Here is a 6,339-nt window from a genome sequence, read left to right as displayed (position 1 = left end):
GTATTTTTTTAGTAGAATCGCAAGCGGCAATTCCAATTTCTATCTATGATATCAAGCTTATGTCCTGTATATACCTTCCTAAAAAGTATAAGGCAATGGTGGATGTCAATCCTCCTCTCCATTTAATTCCACCAATTAATTTTCGACATCTTTGCAGATACGTAATTCGACCACAACTGTGTGGTCGTCTTCATTGTCTCGTACTTGACTCGACTTGATTATTCTTGCCCGAAATGAGATAATGGGGTATGTGATCCATTCTGTAAAAGAAGACATTTTCACGAAGTAAGTCCCGACAAGTTTCATGTGGCCCATATCAGTAACTCTATGGGCATAACAACTCAGCAGGCTGTAACAGATGTATATTCTGGGAATACTGAGAGTCATTTCATGTTAAAATAAAACTTTTATTCTTTGTGAATGCTTTTTTCTGTTTTTTACAAACAAAAAAGAATTGCCTTCTAACTCACCGGATTTAAATTGAATTTATCATTTGGTTTGGTCCATCTTGAAAACAACAGCCAGAAAAACACCGAAAACATTACCGAGACATTTGAAATCATGTCACAATCGTCTAAAATATCTGAAAAGTATCTGTATAGAAACGTGTGGCCATCGTGATTTTTTTTTGTGCTACACGCTAAAAATGAACTACTCAAAATTGAGTCGAATCCGACTAATTTTCATTAACAACGCGACCACGCAAAATTTGAGTAAAAGATACTACTTCAATAAAATGATGATTTCGCGAAAGTTAAGCTTGGCCTTCCATCAATTTTTAATACGACAGATGCGAATCAAGTTTATCTATCTATCTAAGTGCATTTTACGACAAACAGACTCCTAGTTTAAGTGCAATCATCATTTTATTGAAGTAGTATCTTTTACTCAAATTTTGAGTTGTCCCGTTTTTAATGAAATTGAGTCGGATTCGACTCAATTTTGAGTAGTTCATTTTTAGCGTGTATGTAACGACCGGTAGTCGGGACTTCCGAACCGAACTTTCTTCCGAAGTTTTATCTGTCAAACTAATTGATGCGTTGTTTAGCGCACTACTTCGAAGTTTGGTAAGTTGCCTGTATCTGGAGAAAAGCAAACTTTGGGCCCCTATTGACAAAAACCGGAAGAGCACTGTCGAGCTTGCGAATTTGAACCCGGCCACCATCGAGTATATGGAACTCGTAGAAGCATTGCGATCCTAGTTCCAAATCTATCCGTTCGGACACGTATAATTCAGGATCTGCCAGTTGCATTTTCCAATGGAAGAGTAGGGGGGAAGGGGATGCTTTTGGTGTCTCTTCCCCTACTCACGGTGGCTCAAGATTATTGAGAGGATGACATGACGTTTAACATTTTGTTTTAATTGTTTTGGACGCAACAATGCGTCGATATAGAAGCAATGATGCGCTTTCAAACCGCCATCCGTTGGAGCGCTTTTGTCGCGTTCGCCTGTTTTTAGCAAGAGTGGACTATATTGTTAATATATAATATTTGCTATAACTTTATGTTCTTAAGCACGGAGGTCAATTTGTTACATCCTTGCATGAAAATTCACAGATTTTGCTCGAACTGTGTGGGATTGGCAATCCGGCATTTAATTCCACCAATCAATCCTCGACATCTTTGCAGATACGTATTTCGACCACAACTGTGTGGTCGTCTTCAGTGTCTCGTACTTGACTCGACTTGATTATTCTTGCCCGAAATGAGATAATGGGGTATGTAATCCATTCTGTAAAAGAAGACATTTTCACGAAGTAAGTCCGACAAGTTTCATGTGGCCCATATCAGTAGCTCTATGGGCATAAAAACTCAGCAGGCTGTAACAGATGTATATTCTGAGAATGCTGAGAGTCATTTCATGTTAATAAAAAACTTTTATTCTTTGTGAATGCTTTTTTCTATTTTTTTTTTTTCAAACAAGAATGAATTGCCTTCTAACTCACCGGGTTTAAATTGAATTTATCATTTGGTTTGGTCCATCTTGAAAACAATAGCCAGAAAAACAATATTACCGAGACATTTGAAATTATGTCACAATCGTCTGAAATATCTGAAAAGTATCTGTATAGAAACGTGGGCCATCGTGATTTTTTTTTGTGCTACACGCTAAAAATGAACTACTCAAATTGAGTCGAATCGACTAATTTTCATTAAAAACAGGACAACTCAAAATTTGAGTAAAAGATACTACTTCAATAAAATGATGATTTCGCGAAAGTTAAGCTTGGCCTTCCATCAATTTTAACACGACAGATGCGAATCAAGTTTATCTATCTATCTAAGTGCATTTTACGACAAACAGACTCCTAGTTTAAGTGCAATCATCATTTTATTGAAGTAGTATCTTTTACTCAAATTTTGAGTTGTCCCGTTTTTAATGAAAATGAGTCGGATTCGACTCAATTTTGAGTAGTTCATTTTTAGCGTGTATGTAACGACCGGTAGTCGGGACTTCCGAACCGAACTTTCTTCCGAAGTTTTATCTGTCAAACTAATTGATGCGTTGTTTAGCGCACTACTTCCGAAGTTTGGTAAGTTGCCTGTATCTGGAGAAAAAGCAAACTTTGGGCCCCTATTGACAAAAACCGGAAGAGCACTGTCGAGCTTGCGAATTTGAACCCGGCCACCATCGAGTATATGGAACTCATAGAAGCATTGCGATCCTAGTTCTAAATCTATACGTTAGGACACGTATAATTCGGGATCTGCCAGTTGCATTTTCCAATGGAAGAGTAGGGGGGGGGGGGGGTTCTTTTGGTGTCTCTTCCCCTACTCATGGTGGCTCAAGATTATTGAGAGGATGACATGACGTTTAACATTTTGTTTTAATTGTTTTGGACGCAACAATGCGTCGATATAGAAGCAATGATGCGCTTTCAAACCGCCATCCGTTGGAGCGCTTTTGTCGCGTTCGCCTGTTTTCAGCAAGAGTGGACTATATTGTTAATATATAATATTTGCTATAACTTTATGTTCTTAAGCACGAAGGTCAATCACATCCTTGCATGAAAATTCACAGATTTTACTCGAACTGTGTGGGATTGGCAATCCGAAGCTGGTGAGTTCGATTTATCAGTTCGGTCTAGGATGTTTTCGGGTGGAAAAATTATTGATTCCCTGGGTTAATAACTGAGGAAATGCTAATAGAGGAAGAAGAAGATAAAAAAAAGTTCATTCCGCATCATTCAAAATTAAGAAAGTCTTCAGCCCCTATCCTCTTAACGCTACCTACGTCCATGAGAAAGAAAACTCATTGGCTGTGCATCGTAGACGGCCTGAATCCAGTTTCAGTGGCTTCACTTGCATAGAGAAGTCGGTTCTATGTGGTCATAGAGTGTACGCGTTTGTCCTTTCTTGTGTGCTCTTCTGTGGTATACAGTGATTCTGGTGAAAATTTTTGTCATCCCAATAGAAACCGTAAGATTTTCGTTTTTTCGATCCTGTTTGAGCCTTGGCGCTAGATCTGCTGCATTGCGGAAAGATCCAAACGATTAATGCTACCGGGGCTGCTCAAAATTGATTTCTGACCAGCGAAAAAAGGTTTTAAGTTAAAACTAAAAGTGAACTCCACAGGAATCTATAAGGTCGAAACGTCCCATCAATTACGCAGCATCAGGAGCGTGTTAAAATTTTCACCCGAATACTTACAACAGAAAGTGCTGGAGCGGACTGTCGGATCCTGAGCCAGACGTGAAAAAATATCGCCCTGCAAAGGAATCAGGAAACCTGACAGAAGGTGCAAAAGGAACCGCAATCAGGAACAAGGACACTCGCTACCCCACATACGGACCGACCGACCGCGTCCGGACCAGCAGACAACCAGGCGGCCCCTTCGAAATCGACTTCCTTGCCTGGCATCACGGTGTTAGTATCACTGCAGCGTCGATCGAAGTGGGGGCGCATGCGGCCTGTTTCATTTTGCGCAAACAGTCGGAAAAGCCAGTAGTGAAAATTCACGGCAGCAATTTGAACTCGTTCTTACTCTCCCGCGCTCTCTCACCTTCCCACCCTCGCTCGCTAGTCGATGAAGTGAAAATGTGTGTGAAAAATGGTGAACAGCTCTCGAAAACTGCTACAATGTTCCATTAGTGGTGACGGTTCCATAACACTCGCTGTTCGTAATTCTCGTTTGATTCTCTTCAGTGCGCTTTGGCTCCGAGAAACCGCGAGAGAGATGTGGGTGGTTTTCCAGTGCAAGCACGCGACAACGGCCAACTGTGGGTCGTTCGGTGGGATGGGAATGGCCAAAAGAGAGAATGATTGCATTTTTATGCAACTTTGCGGTATCAACAAGAGGATCGGTTCCGTATCGATTGGTGAGCTGCTGAACGTCATATAGGTAGGGACGGAAAGTATTTTTTCTCACAACTAAAATTATTAATTGGAATGATCAAACCGTGAACGAGAATTATCTGTTAATCAAATTTGAATTTATTTGAGTATGCGGCCATAGTTTTTAATAGTAACAAAGATAGAAAAAGTTGTCAAAGTTTACACGAAAAACAAAGCACATAATTGGAATACCAATAACAGCATAAATATGAGCGTATGCAATTTCCATTGCAGTTTGAAACTTGTTGAAACAGATTCATGTCGTCCCGGAATATGTTTGGGTCGGTATGTTTTTGGCCCTGATTAGTTTCTTTCTGTGTATTACTCGTTGTGAAGTTCCATTAAGCGGATTATGCTTCAAAAGGGGTATTACATAGTTTGAGATGCCCAATCATAAGCTCGTTTTTTGTGATATTACATAAGTTATACACCCGACTGATAAATTTCCTCATAATTCTGTATAAGAATTTACCATGATCTGTATAAAACTTGGCTTAAACGAAATTACTAGATTATTACACAAATAAACTTGTATTCTTATATATACAATTATAAATGACTTGCAACATTGCAAAGTCTTTTACAATATCAACTCAATTTAAACTCTCGTATTTCTGTTGATATCGGTTTTTGATGACAATGTCATTTAAATCGAATGCTAATTTCAGTTGGGAGGCCTTCAGGTCCGGATTACTTATATATTGTAGTCATCAGTTGAATGGGACCCTCCTTAGCCTACCGGTAAGATGCGCGGCTATAAAGCAAGACCATGCTGAAGGTGGCTAGGTTCTATTCTCGGTGCCAGTCTAGGCAATTTTCGGATGGGAAACTGTCTCGAGAATGATTGCATTTGGCATAAAAGTATCATCATAATATTCGAATGCAACAATGGAAACTTGGCTTTTGTAACCTCTCGGTTAATAACTGTTAATAATAACTGAATGAACACTAAACAGCGAGACGGCAATGCCCCAGTGGGGGCTGCAATGCCAATAAGAAGAAGAAGAAGAAGTCATCGGTTGAATAATACTTCCAGCTTCAGCGTTACCAATGCTGATTGGAACACCATAAATCTCTCAACTCATATGCGTTAGAATTGAATACTCGGATTTTGGTGCATTTACTAAAATGATTGGAGCTCTTGATAAGATATATGGCTCAAACCTTAGCCTATTATGCTGTGGTTGAGCACATTTATCGATTTAAATATTCATATATTGAAGAGCTAAGCAAAATTATGCCACCAAACGGCTTTCTTACTTTTGGTTATTACGCTAAGTAGTCAAAAACAACAATAATTGTTCACAATCTATCATTTAATCCATCAAAAGTTTCGTGAGAAATGGACTTTATGTTCGGCCAATTTTCCTAATTTCGGCTCTGGTGTTAGATGCTTTTTCAGCCCATAAAATGTTGGTGCATTATTCACTGTAATCGTTTGTTATTATAATGTGCTGCTTCAAGCGAAAATTGTCAGTCGTATTTTGGCAACGAATGTCCTAATATTGTTCAAAAAAGTTTTTTGTTAATTGTGTCACTATACTAATGAAAATAGTGAATTTAATATTGCTAATATTAATGCTAAAATAGTGTGATTGTTATTCGTTCATTTAATGTGCGAAAATAGGTAAGTCCATTCCAAAAACTACTTTATTCGGCAAAAGAAAAATCTGTTGCACTACCTGCCTACTTAAGTACCTACTTAACTTTTCTAGACCAACATTTGAAAAGGGCGTAACAACCATTTTTTTTCCTTCTTATTCTTCGTCCACATATAAAGCTTTATATGTAGACGATGAATCAGAAGGAATAAATTTTGGCTGTTACGCCCTTTTCAAATGTTGATCTAGTTTTCTCGTAGGTTTATTGCGTTTATCAGATGAAGAAGTGCATGAATCTTGCGTAATATAAATAAACTAGGCTTGATACAATTTTTCAAAGAAGCATTGATAAATATCTCTCTACAAAACGATGTATTATTGCAGTAGATGCATAAGTATTAGA

The 6,339-nt window shown here is 38.5% G+C and overlaps 1 protein-coding gene across 2 annotated transcripts in view; it reads left to right on the top strand.

The window, feature by feature from the left end:
* Positions 1-3,277: 3,277 nt before the first annotated feature.
* The window catches only part of LOC134212501 (sodium/potassium-transporting ATPase subunit beta-2), an 84,612-nt gene continuing 81,550 nt past the window's right edge, over positions 3,278-6,339 (top strand). The window contains exon 1 of one of the 2 annotated variants that reach the window (XM_062690438.1): positions 3,278-3,390. The gene's annotated coding sequence lies outside the window, so the exon portion shown is untranslated. Of the gene's footprint in view, positions 3,391-3,526; positions 3,868-6,339 lie in introns of those variants that run through there. The other variant, XM_062690437.1, reaches the window with a different exon arrangement.

Source organism: Armigeres subalbatus, chromosome 2 (genome assembly GCF_024139115.2).
Source record: "Armigeres subalbatus isolate Guangzhou_Male chromosome 2, GZ_Asu_2, whole genome shotgun sequence".
In the NCBI taxonomy this organism is placed as follows: Eukaryota; Metazoa; Arthropoda; class Insecta; order Diptera; family Culicidae; genus Armigeres; species Armigeres subalbatus.
This window is presented reverse-complemented; position numbering and strand designations above follow the sequence as displayed.